The following is a 23,554-nucleotide window of genomic DNA, read 5'->3' on the forward strand; positions in this document are numbered from 1 at the left end:
ACGTTGTGCCCACACAGTTTAAAGTTGTGCCCACACAGGGTAAAACTGCCTATACACAGGGTGAAGCTGTGCCTATACACAGGGTGAGGTTGTGCCCATACACAGAGTAAAGCTGTGCCCACAAGCAGTCTCCGCAGCGAGAAGCGGCACAGCAGCCAGTGTTGTCTCACAGCTGGTGGGCGTGGTGTGAAGCCGTGATGTGGAGGCGGGGTCACGGTTGGAGCAGTGCCCGCCCCCTGCTCTGTGGCCTGGGAGGAAGGGTGTTTCCTGGTCGCCTGTAGGAAGTTTCGGCCTCGTAGCTTACTGTGAGGTGAAGGTGGAGAAGGGACCTTAGAGCCCCACGTCCGGTGAAGGCGGCCTCCCAGAGAAGTCCTCCATGTGAGCAGTGCAGCCGCTGGCGGTGACTGTAGCGGGAGAGCCGTGGAGTGAGCGCTGGGCCGGAGAAGTTGTGAAGTGAAAGGTGAGGAAGTGAAATCAGTGCTCGGCAATCCCTGAGCTCATGTACATGTCTGAGGGAGCAGGGCGCCCCCCATAGACTTGTCTGAGGGAGCAGGTCGCCCCCCATAGACTTGTCTGTGAGATGACCTGTCGGTGTGGGGTGTGCTGTTCCTCCTACGCTGGGTGAGGGAGTAGATGTGGGGTGTGGAGTCCTAGCTATTATTACCTGGGTGAGGTGACAGATCATCATCTATATACATTGTACTGATAGGATGGTGAGCTGTGGGAAGTGCCCCCAGGGGCCCATGCACACCAGGTACAGGGGGTCTGCATTGGGCACATATTCCAGCACAGTCCACCGCCATACAGGAACTGTGTTTGGAAACAAGGTATATCTGTCTGACCATCACTGCCAATAGAACTTTATGTAATGTCAGTGTGACATCTCGATAAAGTTCTTTAAAAAAAAGTGAACAGTTTTGGTACATGGGCATTGCCTGCGCTGCGTTGTGACAGCTGGTGTGTATGGACCCCAATGTTCCAGATGTGCAGTTGTACAGCTCGCCATACACATTCCAATCTGACCTCACAACTTCTGTACTATCAACACACATTACAGATTGGGCAATCCCCTTTATGTCTCCCCATACATATGTTGTAGAAGCGCCTGCCTTACTGGTCAGATAAGGTAGGTCCTCAGGTGACATAGTTTTGATTGCATGGCAATTGGGATGAGCTCAGGTGTCCTTTAAATATTAATCTGAACCAATCCTGAGCTGTCCCACCAAGAAGTTGTCACTGCGGCCAGCCAGACATAAGCGGCGTTCCCCACCACACATGTACACACACCTTATATGCGTGTAACTACGCCTGGCAGGGAATGCCTCTGCTGCTTATGATTGGATGTCTGCGATGACAGCTTCTTTGCGGGATAGCCCAGGCAGGTTCAGACTCGTGTCCAAACACGCCTGAGCTGAATATGTTTGGTCAGCCTTATATCTACCAAAATCAGGTACTATGAGGACCTACCTGAACTGCATCCAGACTGTGTGGCTAATCAGCCAGACCCCTGCACTACATAGCTGTTGATAAACCATACCGGTAGGTACAAATGATCGTCTGTTTCGCATACTAGTCTCATATTGGAAATGAAAAGGTTATGAAAATTCTCATATGACAGAATACGACTTGAAAGTGTTGTACTGTATTCTGTCGTTTTTGAGCATGCGTGGTCTTGCTCTTTTATTATTTATTTATTTTTTTCCAGATGAATACTGATTAAACAAAAATTGTACTTTCTGTTATCCTACGTGAAAAAGTTTTGTCCCTTCAGATCATTTTAGATGAACTGCCATGATCGGCTCCTGAGAGCTGTGTACTAACATTCAGATTGTCATGCGATCTCTTCAAATGTGATGTTTTCCTTGCGATTTTCTGATCCTGTGTACTAGGCTTTAGATCTACCAACACTATTATGTAGTGCCAGGGAGGTTCTCATATCGCATAGCTTTTATAAATCTAAAGTTGGTTGTACAGCCAGATTGTATAGTGCGAGGGTCTGCCTGATTGGGTACAGCTTGATTATGTACTGTAGTTTAGATAGGTCCTCTTATTAACGTATATAGCAGGGATATGCAATTAGCGGACCTCCAGCTGTTGCAGAACTACAAGTCCCAATAGGCATAGCAAGACTGACAGCCACAAGTATGACACCCACAGGAAAAGGCATGATGGGACTTGTAGTTTTGCAACACCTGGAGGTTCGCTAATTGCATATCCCTGGTATATAGCTTTGGTAGATTGAAGGTTGGTTGTACAGAGCTTGCACAGTCAGATTGTGACATGTGGAGTGAACCTAAGTCACCACGCACACTTTACAGTCTGATTGTCTTATCATTATACAGGATTTATATTGCGCCAACAGTTTGTGCAGCTCTTAACAAAATGAATGGCAGACATTAGTTACATAGCGAGAGAAATCTGAGGGCCCTGTTCATTAGAGCTTACAATTTAAGAGGATTGTACAATGTCTTTTAGGTTTACTGACCAGTATGTAGTACAATGGTATGTTTGCCTACAGATGGATTGTGTAGTTTAGGTGGGTCTAGGGCCGAAACTACTAATCGATTAATCGACAACTAATCAATTATGAAATTAATCGATTACAATTTTCATAATCGATCGGTAACATAATGGGCTTAAAAAAAAAAAAATTAGCCCTTTATAGTACAAGAAAGCAAATCACTACACAGTAAAAAAAATGAACCCCTTACAGTAGTGATTATTTGCTCTTTTTGTACTTCTTTGTTTTGTTAACCCCATTATGTTACTAAACATCTCAGGCCTGGGGTCACACCTCTGTTTTTTGGTGCTTTTTGCAGAAACACTACAGTTCATTTACATGTTTTCCTATGGGACATGTTCACATCCATGATTTTTTTTCAGCTGCTGCATATTTGGAAAGGGCAAGGACTTTTTTTGGTACAATATACTTCAATGGAGAAGCTGCAGAAAAGCATGTAATGTGTTTTTGCGGCAATTTGTGTTTTGTAATCTGCCCAACAACAAATTGGCCCAAAAAAATGTAAAAAATTCAATTTTTTTTTATGGCTTTTATCCGATTAATCAAAATAAGAATCGGCCAACTAATCGTTAGTTGCAGCCCTAGGTGGGTGGGTCCCCTTATCACATTTTTGGTAGATCTAAAGCTAGCCATACATGGTTCAGCTTTTCTGTATGTGGGGGGGGGGGGGGGATCTTCCCCAGCTGTCAGAATACACAGATCAGTGCTGCAGACACCAGCTGTCAATTGAAAGATCGACTTTTGTTTAGCTATAGTGGCCACATATGGACAGAAATGCGTCCGGTCCCTGCTGAACCGGCTGAATTTCAATCCATCTGTGGCCACCTTTTAGGTTGATTGTACGGTCGGATTGCAACGTGTTTGAGCCTAAAAGATTGTCCAGTCAGATTGTAATAAGTCTGGTGTGCATGATGCCGTTAGTAGCGGCACGCTCAGTGCTCCTGCGTGCCGTTGTTTACGTAGACATCGGTGCTTTCTTGGAAATATATCCTAAATCATGTAGGATTAGGAGATATTTCCTGCACCTACAGGTAAGCCTTAATCTAGGCTTACCTGTAGGTCAAAGTGGTCTGTAATGGTTTACAACCAGTGGATGTAAACCCCAAAATGTTTTTTTGATGTCTCAATGTAGAGTATAAGATTTCCTATCATCCTTTCCTCTCTCCTTGCTTGGAAAGAGGAATGGACTTTTTTTTTAGACAGGTTTTTATCTGGAAGTCTGGATTAACTCTGTGTGGCAAGACTGGGCACATATGATAGGAAATCTTATACTCTACATTGTGACATCAAAAACAATTTTTTTGGGGGTTTACATCCACTTTAAGCTACTCAGGAGCTGAAGGTGAATTTTCCTGATTAGAAGATTAATTCACACATCACAATCCTATCTGGCGATGCAATCTGTTAGGATTTGGTAAAATAATTCATTGTGTTCATATGTATGAAGTTATGCCATTAGGTTAATAAGAAAGTGTATAGGCAAAGCCCCTTAGTTTAGTTTTTGAGTAGAGTGGGTGGGCAAATATTTTTGATTCCGGCTTCTGATTGGAGAAAAATCTCTCCACAGTGAGGGGAGACCTCCTGTAGACTGTGTTCTCATTGAAAGATTTAAGGCTTGTTTACACCAGCAAACGGGCTAGAAGCACAATTTACTTTTTTTGTTTATTAGGACAAGTACATTTTTATTGAGTTCTATTGACTGCAGCATGTTATGCAATACACGCGGTCATTTTTTCAGCGCACACCACAGCAACCCAATGCAAATAATGTGAACGGCCAGTCTCCTGTCCTGGTGACAACCATAAAGCTTTGGATTTCTCTTCACTTCATGTCTTGGTGACGGTGGTAAAGCTGGCCATGGATTTGTAGAATTTTGAATGACGTGATTGTAGCCGTATTAGTGCAATTGTGATAGAAAAAGTACTGTCCGTGATACTTTTTTTATTTGCACTAACATATAATTTTTCAGGACAAGCTTTCGGGATGTTACCCCTTCAAGGTCCAAGCAGTACTGATTTACAATTTTTTTTTTTCTTGTTTTGTTTTAACATTTTGCCAAAAAAAATTGTGAATCCGTACTGCTTGGACCTTGAAGGGGTAACACCCCGAAAGCTTGTCCTGAAATTTTTTATGTTAGTGCAAATAAAAAAAGTATCACGGACAGTACTCAATTTTCTCTAGAATGAAAGTTCTTAGGAGAAGAAATTTCATTAGTTTTTGATATCATTAGTGGGTCAAATGGTCTTTATTCGACCGCAATGACGAGAATTTGAGGAAGTAGGATTGGACATATTACCGGAAAAAAAAAATTCTATCGGTGTGTTTTTGTTTGGTAAAGTCTATTAGTTTCAATTTTAAAATGTTAAAAGCAAACAAAATCTTTTGAAAGACATTCAAATGTTCTGAGACTTTTTCTAAGCCCTTTCCAGAGAATTTTCATTTGAAATTCTATCCATCTCGGACCAGCTTTTAACTGTCGCATGCAACATGGCAATATAAACTTAAAGGCGGTTCCAATCCTTCTCTATTCAAAAAAAGTCTATACTGTACATGCACTTTACTTTGTTAGCGAAAGTAAACCCATCAATTTAATAGTTTAAAAAAACTGTTATATTCCTGGCATGCCATAAATGGAACTGTCACATTGGTTGTGCTCTCAACCAAACTGTCAAACCATCCAATGGCTAGAGTCATAACTGATCACGCGTTCAGCAATATGGCACTAGAAGATTAAACAGAGGCCATGATGGCAGGCTTGTTGGCTGAAAAAGATAGGAGGGTTCACTTCCACTTTAAAGCGGAGTTCCAGCCTGTATTAAGAAAAAAAAAAAAAATTTAAGTATTTGTAGCTGCTGACTTTTAATATAAGGACACTTACCTGTCCTGCGATGTTGGCACTTAAAGCCAATCCATCCATCGGTTTTGGGTGCAGACTCCGGCATCCATTCCTTACTAAAGGAAACAGGAAGTGAAGCCATGTGGCTTCACAGCCTGTTTCCTACTGTGCATGCGTGAGTCGTGCTGAGCTTTCTGAATAGACCTGTGTGTTTCACAGAAGGCAGCGGGGGGAAGGAGAAGGGGCCGTATATGACAGGTCGCTGCGGCGACCTTATACGGAAGTGGGATTGGATACCCGTGTTTGACAGGTATCCGCTCCCCCGTCAGAAGGGTGCCAAATGTGGCACTGGAAGGGGGGAGGAAGCAGATGAGCAGAGCTTCCACTTTTGGGTGGAACTCCGACTTTAGCTAAACTGTATAACTTTATATCAACTAACATAAGCATTTTGCTTTCTTTGCATTATTTTGAGTAACTGTGTTTTAGTAAATTCACCTCTTTAATTGTACTGGTCATCTTTTTCGCTGAGAAAAAAAAGTGAGGCGAAATCCAAAATTTGCCTCCCTTTTTTTTTTTTTTTTTTTTTTCACCAGAAGAAAAAAATGACTTCTAATGGGGACATCTATCAGGGGTTTTAACCCCTCCCTACTTAAAATTTTGATGATAAATACACACGCCACAGTTAGCCTTCTTCCACAATTTCTACCCTCTCTCTGTTTTTCCTCCCTTGTAAACATTTTATATACAATTTCTGTTTTCTTTGGGTAAATAACTATTTTTTGTTGATGAATTCTTGTACTTGCTTTACAACCTAGCTCCCAGCAGCTTCCTGGGATGTTCACGTTGACATCCCAGGAGGCTTCAAGACAAGACAGTGTGTGTGTATCTATCTATCTATCTCACACACAGAAGTGAGTACACCCCTCACGTTTTTGTAAATATTTTATTCTATCTTTTCATGTGACAACACTGAAGAAATGACACTTTGCTACAATGTAAAGTAGTGAGTGTACAGCTTGTATAACAGTGTAAATTTGCTGTCCCATCAAAATAACTCAACACACAGCCATTAATGTCAAAACCGCTGGCAACAAAAGTGAGTACACCCCTAAGTGAAAATTTCCAAATTGGGCCCAAAGTGTCAATATTTTGTGTGGCCACCATTATTTTCCAGCACTGCCTTAAAGGGGTTGTAAAGGTTTGTGTTTTTTCACCTTAATGCATCCTATGCATTAAGGTGAAAAAACACCTGGCTATGACGGCCCCCCAGCCCCCCTGTTTTACTTACCTGAGCCCATTCACCTGCTGTGCGCACCCCCAGGCGTCCTCTTCCATGGAGTCTGGCCGTTGATTGGCTAGATTGGATAGCAGTGCAGCCATTGGCTCGAGCTGCTGTCAATCACGTCCAATGATGTGGCTGCCGAAGGGGCGGGACCGAGTCGTATGACAGGGCGCGTGCCTGCAAGCGAAACCCCTCGAGAGCTTCCCAGAAGGGGGTTAGCTCTTGCGTGGAGAAGCTGAGACAGCCACCGAGGCACCCCAGAAGACGAGGATCGGGGCCACTCTGTGGAAAATGAACTGCACAGTAGAGGTAAGTATAACATGTTTGTTATTTAAAAAAAAAAAAGAAGCCATGCCCTCTTGGGCATGAAGTTCACCAGAGCTTCACAGGTTGCCACTGGAGTCCTCTTCCAGTCCTCCATGACAACATCACTGAGCTGGTGGATGTTAGACCACATTCACACTGAGGCGCTTTCACGCTAAATGGCACCTAAAAAGTACACGAAAACCTATTTCCATTAAAATCAATGAATGCTTTCACACTGGGACAGGGTGCTGGCAGGGCATTGAAAAAACTCCCCTCTCTATTGAAATGAATGGAAAAAGCGCTCAGTGTTTTTACTCGCAGTTTAGAAGCGCCTTAGTGTGAAAGGGGCCTTAGAGACTTTGCACTCCTCCACCTTTCCGTTTTGAGGATGCCCCACAGATGCTGGAGTTCCACCCAAAAATGGAACTGCCACTTTTTTGAATCTCCCCCCCCCCCCCCCATCAGTGTCACATTTGGCACCTTTCAGGGGGGAGGAGGTGTATTGCAGGTATTTGCGCCCACATCCTGGCATATCTATGATCGCGGTGACCTACGCCACTTCCTGCACCTACACTGTCCTCCCCCTACTGTCTTCTGGGAGACAGCAGGGAACAGTGAAGACGCGCTTCGAGACTAGCGCATGCGCAGTAGGGGACCATGAAGTGAAGTTGCGGCTTCACTTTCTGATTCCCTCACCGAGGACAGCGGTGGGGGCAGCTGAGAGTCGAGAGCCGAGCGACAGTTAGACTGCTGACATCGCGGGCGCCCTGGACAGGTAAGTCTCCATATATTAAAAGTCAGTAGTATCTGTAGCTGGTGTATATGTGTGTATATATATATATATATATATATATATATATATATATATATATATATATATATATATATATATATATATATATATATATATATACCGAAACAACTAATCGATTATGAAAATTGTAATCGATTAATCGGCCAGTAACATAATGGGGTTAAAAAAACTAAAATTAGCCCTTTATAGTACAAAAAAGAAAATCGCTACTGTAAATATCACTTTAACTGTCCCACGCTAAAAAAAATTAACCCCTTACAGTAGAGATTATTTTCTCTTTTTGTACTTATTTTTGTGTTTTCCTGTTTTTGGTGCTTTTTGGAGAAACACACTACAGTTCATTTACATGTTTTCCTATAGGACATGTTCACATCGATGATTTTTTTTTTCAGCTGCTGCGTATTTGGAAAGAGCATGGACTTAACGCAAAACATTGCTATTTTTTTTTTTTTTGGTTCAATATACTTCCATGGAGAAGCTGCAGAAAAGCATGTAACGCAATTTGTGTTTTGTAATCTGCTCAACAACAAATTGGCCCAAAAAAATAAAAATGCAATTTTTCTTTTTAAGGCTATTATCCAATTAGTCGATTAATCGAAACAATAATCGGCCAACTAATCGATTATGAAAATAATCGTTAGTTGCAGCCCTATATATATATATATATATATATATATATATATATATATATATATATATATATATATATATATATATATATATATATATATATATATATATATATATATATATATATATATATATATATATATTAGGCAGGGTTTTGGCCCGGAGACATGCTCGGGCACTCCATCACCTTTTAACCTCAGTTTCTTTAGCAAGGCAGTGGTTGTCTTTGGGTCATTATCATGTTGGAATACTGCTCTGCGGCCCAGTCCCTGAAGGGAGGGGACCATGCTCTGCCTCAGTATGTTACAGTACGTGTTGGTATTCATAATTGCCTCAATAACCTGTTGTTCCTTGGTGCCTCCAGCACTCGTGCAGACCCAACCATGACACCCCCACCACCACGCTTGACTGTAGACAAGACACACTTGCAGTGCAGCAGATGCGGCGTTGCATCGATTAGGACGGATGCCATTGTCCGATTTAACATGTCAAATTGCACCAGTGTGAACAGGGCGAAAAGATATAATAAAATATTTACTTTTATATAATTACAACAAAAATTGTGTGTGTTTTGGGTGGACTGACCCTATGATTTGGATGCAAAACTTTGCTTACACTTTACATTCTGCTCACCACAATAACTATAGTGTTTGTTAAAAGTAATGTTGCTTTTTCTGTTCTTGCAGTCTGCACCATTTGTTCCTCCTTTTTGACCAAACTGTAGTCATTTCAGGGTTGCTTTGTCAACATTATTGGCGAGGAATGCGAAACATTCACTTCTCTCTTTAGCAATCATTGGGGGAAGTATGAACAGACAGGAAGATGGCCTATTCACATTTTGGCTTCGTAATTGTCAGGTTCCCACTGGATGATGTACAGTCTGTTGATTGGCACTACAGTATATGTGGACACTTCATTACAGGAGAATTATACTCTTTACCAGGTTTGCAGTTAAACATACAATTTTAGTAGATCTGTGTGTTCAATGACTGTAGGTTTTAAATACAAAAGGTATTAGTACCCGAATTTGACGTGCTATCAGCCTGTAACGGTCCCTTGTACAACAAAGCCCAGACTAGGAAATGGGAAAGCGGCATAAAGGGTCAGTCGGCTATGATGCACTAATGTGCTAAGAAGGAGCATGCTGATTGGCGGAGAAACAGAGTGACAAAGATGAGCTCATCAGTCTGCAGCTTCTCCTTCATTGTCCAGTCACAAGCTGGGGAAGAGATGAGACCTAGTTCTTATTAACTACAGCAGAGAAGGATCTGGTCTCCTTCCTTGCCAGGGCTGCTCTGTGTGCCAAGCTGTGTACACCTCTGAATTAGATGAACAGGAATACAAATCCCTCTGCAGGTATTACGGCTCCTGTATATGTATTTCATTGTGCATTTAGCTGCTTGCCTGGAGTTCAGTTTTAAGAGATGCTGTCTTAGGTCCATGTCAGTGTAGACCATATTGTTTTTAATCTCATAATAGGTATTTACGAAGACTGGTGCAGACAGAATCTGGAGCAGCTGTGCATTGTAACCAGACCGCACCTAGTTTTCATGTTCAAAGCTTACCTCACCAGGCAGACATTAATAGGTGATTAATTACTATGCACGGCTGCTTTAGGTTCTGTGTGCTGCATTGTGCCTGTATCTGCAGACAAGGATCGAGAACAAGGAATATTTCTGCTCCACACAACTATTTCAGTCTGTGTTCTTATTGGTCAGTGCTATAAATGATGATGCATAGGTCTCTATAAAGCAGTCCTCATTTGTGGATCTTTTTAGTGAAGGTTTGTCATGATTTGCTAAATTATGAAGTGATCACAAATATTCAATAATGTGCAGGGAATGGCAAAAAAAGCTTATTTCGGTCGTGATTGGATAATTGGTAAATTGGGTCTCCTAATAACATATGTTGTGTGATAAAGCTGGTCAATTAAAAGGTAAATTCTTTATTTTTTTAAAATAACAAACATCTATATACTTGCCTACTCTGTGCAATGAAATCGAACAGAGCGGGTGGGAAATCCTCTTTTCAGGTCCCCTGCCGGCGATCCGGGCCCCTCCTCTCCGTCCAGTCCAGAGTCCCTCTGCTGCGTCCATTGACACAGACAGATCTGGGTATTCCTACTGTGTATAAACAAGACTCCATATTAACTTTATGTAATAAATAGCAGATTGTAAACAGCCCATATAGATATTTGGGTATTTTTCTAATGTAGGGGTTAACCTTGCTGCATGTGTAAGCCTATAGTAAAGCTATTGCTGTCTCTTTGTTCAGTCCAGTTCTATTTTTTCACCATTGTTCATTTTATAATGGGTACAATGTGGATTGTCAGCAAACTCTTCAGTGTGGCACCACTGTAGTTTTATTGTATTCTTTTCAAGCCGATAAACAAAATCCTTGTGTGAAGAGGTACAGTAGAAGTTGCTCATACTTTCATCATGATACTGCATTGAGAACATTCATGTAGATTTTAGAAGCCTTTTATTATAGTGTGGGAACTAGCAGCTTTTAAGAAGCTGGTAAAAATATCTTGACTATATTATGAAAATGAAATAAACCTACTGATACAGCTGTTTTTGTTTGGTCACTTTTGTGATTTGTCTTGCTTTGTACTATAACCATGTGCCACACAGGTCGTGTACAACAAAATATCACAAATCTGTATCATTTGTGAAATATTGTCTTGGTAAAATAGTGTTTTAGAAATTTGGTCAGGATGTAATTTTTGCAAGCAAACGGCACTCTCTCCACATCTGTCATTCAGAGTGCTCTTTTTAAATTCCATTCACACCTTAAAGCAGAGTTCCACCCAAAAGTATCAGCCTCCTCCCCCTCCTGTGCCACATTTGGCAGATTTCAAGGGGAACGGGCACCAGTTTTTTGACAGGTACCCATCCCCACTTCCGAGTGATTTCACTGCGGCACGATCACTCGTTAGTTTGGCTCCCCTCCTCCTTACCCAGCCGTCGGGCCATTCAGAAAGTGCAGCGTGCTTCATGCATGCACAGTAGGGAATCGGCTGTGAAGCTGAAAGGCTTCATTGCCGGGTTCCCTTACTACGATTGGCGGCATCAGCACCTGAGAGCCGATGGAAACATCGGCTGTGGTGTCGACATTGCTGGATTTCAGGACAGGTAAGTGACCTAATATGTGTAGCTGCTAACTTAAAATGTTTTGCTTGGGGGGCGGAAAGAAAATCACATGATTTCCACATCAACCAACACAGTCAGTGATTGGGGAACACCTCCCATGGAGCAATTGTGTTCTCCCGGTGGGGAAAGCCATCATCGCCAGGAGAACAGTGATTACGGCTAGCGGCTATTAAACCGCATGTAAAATCCAACAGGCCGGTTGTACCCAAGTTGATTGATCGCCTTGGGTAAATTCAGGCTACCCATAATTTGATTCAAATCTTGGTCGGTCCCTTCTGAACTGGCTAGAGATTTGAACGGTCTGTGGCCAACCTTAGTGTTTTGTAGCTCAAAACTTGAAGCTACAAAACGTATTATTATTATTATTATTATTCAGGATTAGCACCAACAGTTTGTGCATCCCTTTACATAGCTAGGGCAGACAGTACAGTTACAATCCCATACAGAAGGCCCTGCTCGTTAGAGCTTACAATCTAAAAGGGAGGGTCAAGTGAGCTGATGAAGAAAATAAAAGTACAGTTGTTAGGTGAGAGCAGGATAGGCTTCTTTGAAGAGAAGTTTTCAGGGATCGCCTTAAAGCGGATCTCCCATGCAATTACGTATTTTTTTTTTGTCTAGTTACATAGCTAATTGCAGGGGTTAAATTAACTTACTTCTCTCCGCTCTAACGTCCGCTCAGCTCCCTTTGTGTGCTGAAGAAAAACTTATATTCTTTCCGTTGCCATTTGTAGTGTGGGCATTCGATACGGGCAGGGACTTCCTGTTGCGGTGATGCTGTGTTCCCAGCATCCACCGCTCGATCTCGCGCATGCGCACACGCAGCACGGACCATGGGCGTCAGCGTCTGTGTTGCCATAGTAATGGCCCCCGAAATCATGCGATGTTTCGTCTAGGCCAGAATAGGACAACAAGGGAGCTATGAAACAAGCTCCCAGAAGACGCAGCGTGGGACAGGAAATAAGAATAACCCGAGGAAAACCCGAAGGCTCCAGACCGACCGGAAGGCAAACGAAGAACTCAGGTAATGTACATATTTATTAAACTTAAATATCCATTTCGGTATTGTTTTTTAGTATTAGAAATATTACAAATGACTTAAAAATCGGGTGGAGCTCCGCTTTGAAGTGGACATATTGAGGTAGGTAATTCCAAAGGATGGGAGAGGCTTGGGAGAAGTCCTGGAGACCAATATTGAAAGAGGTGATGAGGGAGATAGAGAGCAGGAGGAATGAAGAGGATGTTTAGGTTGGTATTTTGAGACTAGGCTAGTGATGTAGCTGGAGGCTGAGTTATAGGTGGCTTTGTAAGTTGTTAGTATTTTGAATTTAATTTGTTGGGTGAGTGGAAGCAAATGGAGGGATTGGCAGAGAGGAGTAGCAGACACTGAGCAGTTTGTAAGGTGGATGATTCTGGCAGCAGCATTCATGATGGACTGAAGGGGGATAGACTATTTAAAGGTAAGTCAATGAGGAGGGAGTTGCCGTTGTCAAGACAAAAGATAACCAGGGAGTGCACCAGATTTGTGGTTTCATTGGTTACGAAGGGACGTATTTTAGAGATGTGGAGGTTGAGGCGGCAAGCCTTGGAAAGTGATTGGATGTGGGGCTGAAAAGAGAGTTTTAGAGTCCAGGACAACACTCATGACCCTGGCATGCGGGATTGGGTGGATGGTTGTGCCATTGCTCTTGACAGAGAAGTCCGGGGGAGAGACACGTGGGGGAGGAAATATTATGAGCTCAGTTTTGGTGTACAAGTTGAGTTCGAGGAAGTGGTGTGAGATCCAGACAGAGATAGGTCTGTTAGTAAGTTAGTGATACGGGAGTAGACTGCTGGAGTGAGCTGAGGGGTGAGGAGATAGATTTGGATGTCGTCTGCATAGAATTTTTTTTGAAAGTCATGAGAAGCTATCAGCTGACCCAGGGAAGGAGGTGTAGATTGACAATAAGAGGCCCAAGAACAGGACCCTGGGGGACCCCGACAGAGGAAGAGTAGAGGAAGTAAAATTGATAGTGACAATGAAGGTGTGGTGGGATAGGTAGGATGAGAGCCAGTCACAGAGACCAAAGCAGTAAAGTATTTTATTATTCATTATTTTTTTTAGGAGGGGGTGGTATCAAAGGTAGCCAAATGGTACAGAATAGTGTCCATTGCTGTTAGTAAGTCATTTGTTAGTTTTAAAAGAACAGTTTCCGTGAACTGTTGAGGGTAAAATCCAGACTGAAGGGGACCATTAAAGGGGTTGTAAAGCTTTCTTTACCTTTTAGTGCAGTCCTCCTTCACTTACCTTCCATTTTGCTTTTAAATGTCCTTATTTCTTGTGAGAAATCCTCACTTCATGTTCTTCTGTCTGTAAATACACACAGTAATGCAAGGCTTTCTCCCTGGTGTGGAGTGTCATGCTCGCTTCTTAGCTTGGACTACAGGAGAGTCAGGACACCCACTAACACACAGCTCCTTTCTCTATCTGCAACGCAGAGAGCGTCCTGACTCTCCTGTAGTCCAAGGAAGGGGGCGAGCACGACATTCCACACCAGGGATAAAGCCTCACATTACTGTGTGGAGTTAGACAGAACAGGAAGTGAGGATTTCTCAGAAGAAATAAGGACATTTAAAACCAAAATGGAAGGATGAGGTAAGTGAAGGAGGACTGCACTATGGTAAAGGAAGCTATTTAGGATTTATTTTTTATTTTTTTACCTTTTAAACCCCTTTAAGGTTATTCTTAATGAGGCGGTCACTCAGTTGGTTGTAGACCAAACTTTCAAGGACTTTAGAAGAAAAGGGGAGCATGCAGATAGGGAGCAGATTAGGATTGAATGATAAATATAAGTGGCGCTCGCAGGATATGGTGCAAACCATGCAGATTGCTGATGAATTGGTGTCGTAACATAAAGGTGAAATTAAAATGCAATTAAACCACTGCAGCAGCTGTCTCAAAAGGTGCTAAGCCCTCAAAGTATGAATAGATGAATATAAACTATATTCTAAATAGCAGTGTGCAAACGATGCATTAAGGTGAAAAAACATGAACCTTTACTACTCCTTTTTAACTTTTGGTTATTCGTACACTTCTTCTACTAGGGGTGCAACGGATCCTCATTGATCCGTACGAATCGGCACCTTCGGGTCGGGACACACGGTGATCCGCGTGCCTCCCGGGCCATAGGAAAGGCAACTGCTTCGGCCTAGCTCCCGGGGGGGCGGCCATCTTGGTCCACCCGACACGGGGGATGCAGGCTGCTCCACGGAAGTTGATTTGCGGGCACTTGAGCTCATGGTGACATCTCACAGCCCAGCGATGTGCTCTATGCTGCACCTTGAGGGATCCACACGAGAAGCCGCTGCCGCACCGGACGTCCTGCTGCTGCCAGAGAAGAGAGAGGAGGATATTGGGGGGGATCTGTATGAACTGAGCACATGGGGGGGGGGGGGGGGGTTTTTCACTAGACACACGACACTCGGCCCGCTGATCAATGACACGTCTAAGGGATCTGATGATTGGGACAGATCAGGTCACAAGAGGGAACTGGTGACACCACTTTCCTACATGGGGCTGTGACTTCCACTTGGCTGCACGTAAAAGTATTGCGGGATGCAGTTATTTCCACACAAAACGGAGCTTATACAGGTATATGCTTAAATACAGTATTTGTAAATCAAACGGACTGTTTAAATGTTAATGAGGTGTTCTGTCACATTAGCAACCATGTAAGGTCAGCAGGTTTGCTGCGGCTTTTAAACTTTAACATTAAACAGTCCGTAGGATTTCCAAATACTGTATTTAAGCATATAAGCTCAGTTTTGTGTTGAAAATTACTGTGAAATCTAAAACTTCGGTGGGTGTAACAAGATTTGTCTTTTTTTTTTTTTTGGTGATCTGTGACTCTGATCCAAGGATCGATTTGATCCAAGAGTTTTTTGATCCGTTGCACCCCTAACTTCTACATGTTGGATTAAAAAAAACAATTATGTTGTGACTTATGTGAACCTACACAAAGCAAAAAAAAAAGTAATATTTTGTCTGCCTTCATTGCTACCTGCCACAATTTCCTGTATTGAACCACATTGTTTAGGTACTGTAATAAATAAAGCCACAAGAGATTTAGAAGTGAAAGGTTTCCTTGTTTGTGGTCACTACGTACGTACGTATATATGTGTGTATACATATTGGGGGTTAATTACGAAAGGCAAATCCACTTTGCACTGCAAGTGCACTTGGAAGTGCAGTCGCTGTAAATCTGAGGGGAAGATCTGAAATGAAGGGAAGCTCTGCTGATTTTATCATCCAATCATTTGCAAGCTAAAATTTTGTTTATTTTCCTTGCATGTTCCCCTCGGATCTACAGCACTTCCAAGTGCACTTGCAGTGCAAAGTGGATTTTCCTTTAGTAAATAACCCCCACTGTGTGCACAATTTTTAGTCAAGTTGTATTTAAGGATTAATTTCCTTATTAAACAACTACAGTGCTCTCGGTCAATCCAAAATGTTACTAAGCCTGAAACCTGAATATTTAAGAATGTAAAAGTGAGGTTTTGGCTTTCTTGGGAGAATATCTGTGTGTTCACAATTATTGGGCAACTATTAGGGCTCTTTCACATTGGGTGGAGTATGTCCAAGCTGATCCCCTTGCTCAGTGGGGGATCTTTCCGCTGATGCCCGCTGAGCATGAATGGTGAATGACGGGTCCGTGTTCGCATCCCGATCAAAACAGAAGGATGGGATTGGATGACGGCAAGTAACAGCGGACACATGTCCACTGACGTTTGCTGCCCCGATAGAGAACAATGGGTGGTTCAATTAGGTCCAATTGGTCCGCTGGTGTAAAAAGGGCCATAGTGTGCAGATTTATTATGCAACTAAGACCCCATACACACTATACAACTTTTGTCTGATTTTTCTTTTACCAAAACCATGTAGTGCAAGGGCCTGTCTGATTGTATAACAATTGAAACTCTTAAGGTTAGACCTCAGATTATTTGGTTTTGGTAAATCCAAAGGAAATGACCTATAGAAAATTGCATAGAGTGTATCAAGCTTAAGGGGGTTGTAAAGGTAAAAAAAATGTTTCCCTAAATAGCTTCCTTTACCTTAGTGCAGTCCTCCTTCACTTACCTCATCCTTTGATTTTGCTTTTAAATGTCCTTATTTCTTCTGAGAAATCCTCACTTCCTGTTCTTCTGTCTGTAACTCCACACAGTAATGCCAGGCTTTCACCCTGGTGTGGAGAAAGCCTCTTGAAGGGGGAGGGGGCGAGCAGGAGATTCGGGACATTCTCTAATTTGCAGATAGAGAAAGGAGCTGTGTGTTAGTGAGCGTCCTGACACTCCTGCTCACCCCCTCCCCCCTCAAGAGGCTTTCTCCACACCAGGTAGAAAACCTTGCATTACTGTGTGTAGTTAGACAGAAGAACAGGAAGTGAGGATTTCTCAGAAGAAATAAGGACATTTAAAAGCAAAATGGAAGGATGAGGTAAGTGAAGGAGGACTGCACTAAGGTAAAGGAAGCTATTTAGGGGAAACATTTTTTTACCTTTACAACTCCTCTTAATGTACACGGGACATTTTAAAACCTCCCTTAAACAATTTAACTTTACAGATGGTAAACAATGTTTAGGAGTGTTTTTTTTTTAAGTTTTTAATAGTCAAAAATATCGTTCATTAAAAACGCCTGTAAAGTGGCTAATCGTGATTTACCCCGTTTACGAGCTGTTACAGGCATTTAGTGTTTTAAATGCCTTCGAACATCCGTTTGGAATGCAATTTTGCTTTCCAAAAAAATGCTTCTCAACTCAACTGCCTAGAAACGTTTATAAATGACCCTGTGTACATGTACTGATAAGATACAATAGAGGAGAGTTCAGGGGCAGCTGAAGAAGGCGCCAAACTGCTCTTAAACATCCGTTTACCAGCAGCAGTGTACATGAAGCCTAAGAGCCAGTTCACACAGGGACAGCACGAATTGCACAGCGACTCAGCAAGGCGATCTGCACACGACTTCAGAGGCAACGTGCAAAATGACTTCTGTATTGAAGTCGATACAAGTCGCCCTGAAGTCGTCCCAAAGTCGTACAGGAACCTTTTTCTAAGTCGGAGCGACCAGAGTCGCTTCCATTAGAATGGTTCCATTGTACAGAGCGCGACTTGTCAGGCGGCTAAGTTGCCTGACGAGTCGCGCCCTGTGTGAACCGGCTCTTAATGAAAAACATTTCCCCATCTCGCTTGTTTGTTTTCATCTGTTAAAGTGAGAAAAACCAACAACTCAATTTACAAATAACATTTCCAAAAAAAAATAAAAAAAATCGGTGACCAATACAACCATCCTTCTTTTCAAGAAGTCCTAAGCCTTCCATTCATTGAGTCTGTAATTTTCTTGATCTGTTGACAATCAACTTTTTGTGCAGCAGCGACCGCAGCCTCCCAGACATTGTTCAGAGAGGTGTATTGTTTTCCTTCACCGTAAATCTCCTGTTTTTAAGAAGGGCCTCAATAGGGTTTAGGTCAGATGAGAAAGGGGGCCATGCCATTATTCTTTCATCTTTAAGGCCTTTACTGGCTAGTCTTGCAGTGGAGTGCATTAATGCATGCGATGGAGCATTGTCCTGCATAAATATCATGGTCAAAAAATATCATGGTCTTCTTGAAAGATGCAGACTTTTTCCTGTACCACTGCTTGAAGAAGGTGTCCATCTTAAACCCGAAAAAGCATCTGAGTGGAAGTGGAGCTCTGTACCTGTTTCTGATCCAGCCACTGGCCGATCTATCTGGTCTATCAAGAGTCTCTCATCTCATCAGTCCATAAAACCTGTCTTCAAATATTTCTTGGCCCCGCCTAACGTTTCAACTCAAGTGTCTTGTTCAGTGGTGGTCTGGTTTCAGCTTTCCTTACCTTGCCATATCTCTGAGCACAGAACACCTTGTACTTCTGGGCACTTCAGGTAGGTTGCAGTTCTGGAATATGACGGCACTGGAGGATAATGGGTTCCTGGTAGCTTCATGTTTTAATTCTTATAAAATCATTGGCAGTAAATGTTGTTGTTGTTGTTGTTGTTGTTGTTGTTTTCTCAACACGTTCCTTGCATCCCAGTTGACCATTTGCAACACAACGTTTGATGGTTCTGTGATCACGCCCCAATATCTTAACAATTTCAAGAGACTTTTTTTTTAAATTTTTTTTTACTTTTCAGAGGGAGTCAAATCTCTTTGGTCCATTTTGCCTGAGTAAGCTACCTAATAATTATGCACACCTTTTATATAGGGCAGTGATGGCGAACCCTGGCACCCCCAGATGTTTTGGAACTACATTACCCATGGTGCTCTTGCTCTCTGCAGTATAGTTGAACATCGTGAGAAATGTAGTTCCAGAACATCTGAGGGTGCCAAGGTTCGCCAACACTGATACAGGGTGTTGATCTCCTTAGGTCACGCCCTCTTTCATTACACAAATACACATCAACTGATATGTTGTAAAAAAAAAAAAATGGAGGTGTGAGTTCTGGAAAATGTGTAGAGAACTGCCGACATCCCTATAATACATAGAAAAGGGTTGTGCAACTAGTACACTTGGGGTTTTCCCATGGGACTTTTTAGGCAGAATTTTTTTTCCCCCAGATACGTAAGTTTGTAGGGACATTTGCTTGACCCCAAATTGCATGTGGGTAGCGAACTGTAAGCTTCTGAGTTGATATCTTTACTTCAGTATGAGTGATTTAATTTAATTTCATTTTAAATGAGTGTTGTACTTTTCTATGCATATAATAATAATAATTATTATTTTTTTTTTTGTTAAAATAAAATTAGCACTTTATGTGCGTTTTTTGTAACATATATTTACTCTTTTGAAAAAAAAATTCTGCCTAAAAAGTCCCATGGGGCAACACCAAGAATACTAGTTGCACAACCCTTTTCTAGATATGCTTAAAGTGTTTGTAAACCCTGTTACACCACTTGTACCTACAGGTAAGCCTATAATGAGGCTTACCTATAGGTACTGTAAATATCTCCTAAACCTGCATGGTTTAGGAGATATTTACCATATACACTTGCGCCGACTTCATTGACGCATGTTCACTAAAACTGCTTGCTCGTGCCGTGACCGGCGGCTCACTCACACGTGCGCGGTAGGAACGTCATCGCGGCTCTGGCCAATCACAGCGCCTGAACCCTTGTACTCAGAAAAAACTCCGGGAGACATGTCTCCAGTCACAGCAGTGTTTGGGGCTGCTGCAACCACTTTGATCTAAGGTAAGTATTTCATAATGAGCTAGTATGCGGTGCATACTAGCTTATTATGCATTTTTCTTATTTTTTTTACGTTTACAACCACAATACATTTAATAAGCAATTTAGGTTTGTACAGCTTGGAGTTGGACAATATGCGTAAAAATTATGATTTGGTCAAAATACTCACTTGCCTAATAATTGTGCACACAGTGTATATAGAGTGTGTGTGTGTGTGTGTGTGTGTGTGTATGTATATACAGTATCTCACAAAAGTGAGTACACCCTTCACATCTTTGTAAATATTTTATTATATCTTTTCATGTGACAACACCGAAGAAATTACACTTTGCTACAATGTAAAGTAGTGAGTGTACAGCTTGTATAACGGTGTATATTTGCTGTCCCCTGGTGGTGGGAGTGTCATGTTTTGGGGCTGCATGAGTGCTGCCGGATTTGGGGAGCTACAGTTCATTGAGGGAACCATGAATGCCAACATGTACTGTGACATACTGAATAAGGGCATGATCCCCCTCCCTTAGAAGACTGGGCCGCAGGGCATTATTCCAACATAACAACCCCAAACACACCTCCAAGACGACCACTGCCTTGCTAAAGAAACTGAGTGTAAAGGTGATGGACTGGCCAAGCATGTCTCCAGACCTAAACCCTATTGAGCATCTGTGGGGCATCCTCAAACGGTAGGTGGAGGAGCGCAAGGTCTCTAACATCCATGCGCTCCGTGATGTCGTTGTGGAAGAGGACCCACACCAGAAGTACAGCCAAATAAACTTTGGCTGTACTTCTCCTTTAATTTACTGATGTGTATAAGCAGGATCTTGCTGGCAGTAAAAATAAACATACGTTATGTACCATAAAGACTTCACTTATGTGTACATGTATATATGCATAAAATCGTTTTTTTATCCGCTTCTAGCAGTCTGTGTTTTTTTTTTTTTTTTGTGTGTGTATTTGTTCATATGTTTTTATTTTTATGGCTCTGAACGCTTTGCTGCATGAATGATCTTTACACAATTGTGAGCAACTTTCAATAGATCACAATACACCACAAAGCTACCCGGCTACAAATGCAGCAGTTTTTTTATTTTTATTTTTTGTCCCTGTGCAGGAGGCCTTAGTATTTAGAGACCCTCTTATTTCATTCCAAACTTCGCATTCAGTACATAATACTTTCTGAAGCTCACCTTTGCTTAACCTTGGCAGCTGGTTGTGGTTTTATATTACCTTCTGTTAGGCTCCTTTCACATGGGCCGGATTTGTATTTCTCAGCCGGGGATCCATCCTCTGTTCCCCTGCTTGATCTGAGCAGAGCCTCCAGATGACAGGTCTGTGTCTGCTCCATTTATGTTGTGCGGACACAGCCTGCTTGCTCTATGGGCAGCTGGATTTAAATGAACAGGCTGTGTGTTTTTACAGCCGACTGCCCTCCAGTCTGATCTGGCCAGATGGAGGAGAACGGACCCCCTTCCCTTTTAGTTTTTATTAGGTCGATTGGAGGTAGTCTGGTGTAAACGGACGCAAGTCTGTTTAAATCGACTGCTCATAGAGGAGAATGGAGGATCCGGCTGAAAAACGTACAATTGGACCCGATCGCACATATTGTGTGAAAGGGGCCTAAAGGAGCTTATGGTTGGGTGTAACAGACTGGACTAAATTATAAGGTTCTTGACATCTGACATTTTTCTGAGCTTTAACTGGTGCAAATATCTGCCTTTTGCTCTAATCCAGCAGAAAACATTATTAAAGTGATACTAAACACACACTGTTTCATTCACATTGTCCCTTATATTTCTGTATGTGGATAATGACATTGGGCCATATTCTGAGTAAAGTTACGATGGAGTAACTCAGGATACTCCATCGTAACTCCCTTTTTTGACCCGTGTATCTATGCTCCTGATTCTCAGAATCAGTTTTGCATAGATACACTTAAGATCCGCCATCTGTAAGTCACTTACACTGGCGGATCTTAAATGCAATGACGCCGGCCGCCGCTAGATGGCATTTAAGTGAAGGAGTCATTTGCGTATGCAAATGATCCTTCTACGCCGATTCACGAACGAGTTCGCGTCGCGTAACCGTCGCTAACGTCGTTTGCGTAAGCGGAAACTTACCCCTGCTATATGAGGGGTAAGTTTCCGCAAGTCTCGCGTAGGCCATGTTACGGATGGCGTCGGGTCCCCGTCGTGTTTTTTCGTCGGATACGTCGTTTACGTAAGTCGTTCTTGAATACGACTTTACGTCAATGACGCACACGTCGGCGTCATTGACGTTTTCCGCCGAGAACTGGAGCATGCGCACTGGGCTTTTTGCAGCCCGGCGCATGCCCAGTTCTTTTGTATCGGGGGCGCGCTTCATTTGAATAGAAGCCGCCCCCTTGGAGATCCGCCAGGCTACGCCGGGACACTTACACTCCGCTGTCCCAACTTATGGAGCAAGTGGTTGGGGAATACAACACCTGCTCCAGTAAGTTGGGACAGCGGAGTGTAAGTGCCCTAAGCGAAGCTAGCGGAGATTTACTCAGAATATGGCCCATTGTAATTATTTTAATAGAAAAAATAACACATTTTACGTACATTCTTCGTATTTGAAAAAACAGCCTTTGGAATACAGAGTAAAAATAAATATCAATGAACTGTTTTAGATTGTCATACAAATATATATTTTTTTTAAATAACATTTTTATTATTTTGTGGCTATTGAGGAATTTTATGGAATTTTTTTAAGGTGCAAAAAAAGGGATCTCAAGGTATAGTATAACATTTTATTTAAGGACCGAATAAAACATTTTTAAACAATTATGGCAAGTACGTTTCAATACACTTTTATGGATACAGCACTTTAGAATGGAGTTCCCAACATGTTTCGCTCATATTCTATGTAACTATATTCTGGGCTTCTTCAGGGGATGCTGTCCACTAGAGGTACAAGTCTTCATATTCTCTCATCACATCAACATTTTATAGTATACACACTCATTTATTCACTGCTTTTTAGAGGTTATACTTCAATACAAAATAATTTGCTACATACGTGTGCACATTCAATTCGACGACAGTATTGCTTTCCCAATTCTCTTGAAATAATCATTCTGTAATCAATCTGTATCCTCCTTCAAATAATCTCTCTCACATAAATGTGAATATAAAGAGGGGGGAAAAGTAAACCGTGCTAGACAAAATAAGCATGATATAGGCAGCAGCTTATAGTGGAACACACACATAAACCGATATAAACAAAATGGTTGTAAACTACGCCATGGTGCAGTTTACAACTCTTTTGTGAATATAAAGAGTTGGCCTCAATTTGGAAATCCTCATTCCTACTGCAGTTGCGCCTTAACCTGAGGTATTGGCTGTAGGGAATGCTATTTACCAAAGATTGGGGATGAGAACTAGAGGCATGCAAAATAGCATTGCTATGCGATGGCTTCCTAAACAAGGAGGTACCCAGAGAGCCATCGGGTTCTACAAAGATCTTGATATTCAAAAAAAAATAATTATGGATTTCTGTTTGCATTTTGAGGTTATAATCATTCATGCCTATGATATTCATAAATTCGATAAATTATTGATGAGTACCTGACCATATCATTAATATATCATCGCTAAATCCATGGAAAGTAACTACATGTTCTAGATGATTACTGATATACTCCCTTGCAAATAGGTTCCTCTCCCACCCCCCCAGGTACAGGTTGACATACGATGGGGCACAATGTGTCCCCATCGCTACCCCCTGCATCTGGAGTTAGTGGGAGAGGCCAAACATAAAA

At 42.1% G+C, this 23,554-nt stretch overlaps 1 protein-coding gene across 2 annotated transcripts in view; it reads left to right on the forward strand.

Moving 5' to 3' along the window:
- The first annotated feature begins 219 nt into the window (after positions 1–219).
- Positions 220–23,554, forward strand: part of CYFIP1 (cytoplasmic FMR1 interacting protein 1) — a 129,641-nt gene continuing 106,306 nt past the window's right edge. For both annotated transcript variants that reach the window (XM_040336300.1, XM_040336299.1), the window contains exon 1: positions 220–460. The gene's annotated coding sequence lies outside the window, so the exon portion shown is untranslated. The remainder of the gene's footprint in view (positions 461–23,554) is intronic.

This window comes from Rana temporaria, chromosome 2 (assembly GCF_905171775.1).
Source record: "Rana temporaria chromosome 2, aRanTem1.1, whole genome shotgun sequence".
Classification (NCBI taxonomy): Eukaryota; Metazoa; Chordata; class Amphibia; order Anura; family Ranidae; genus Rana; species Rana temporaria.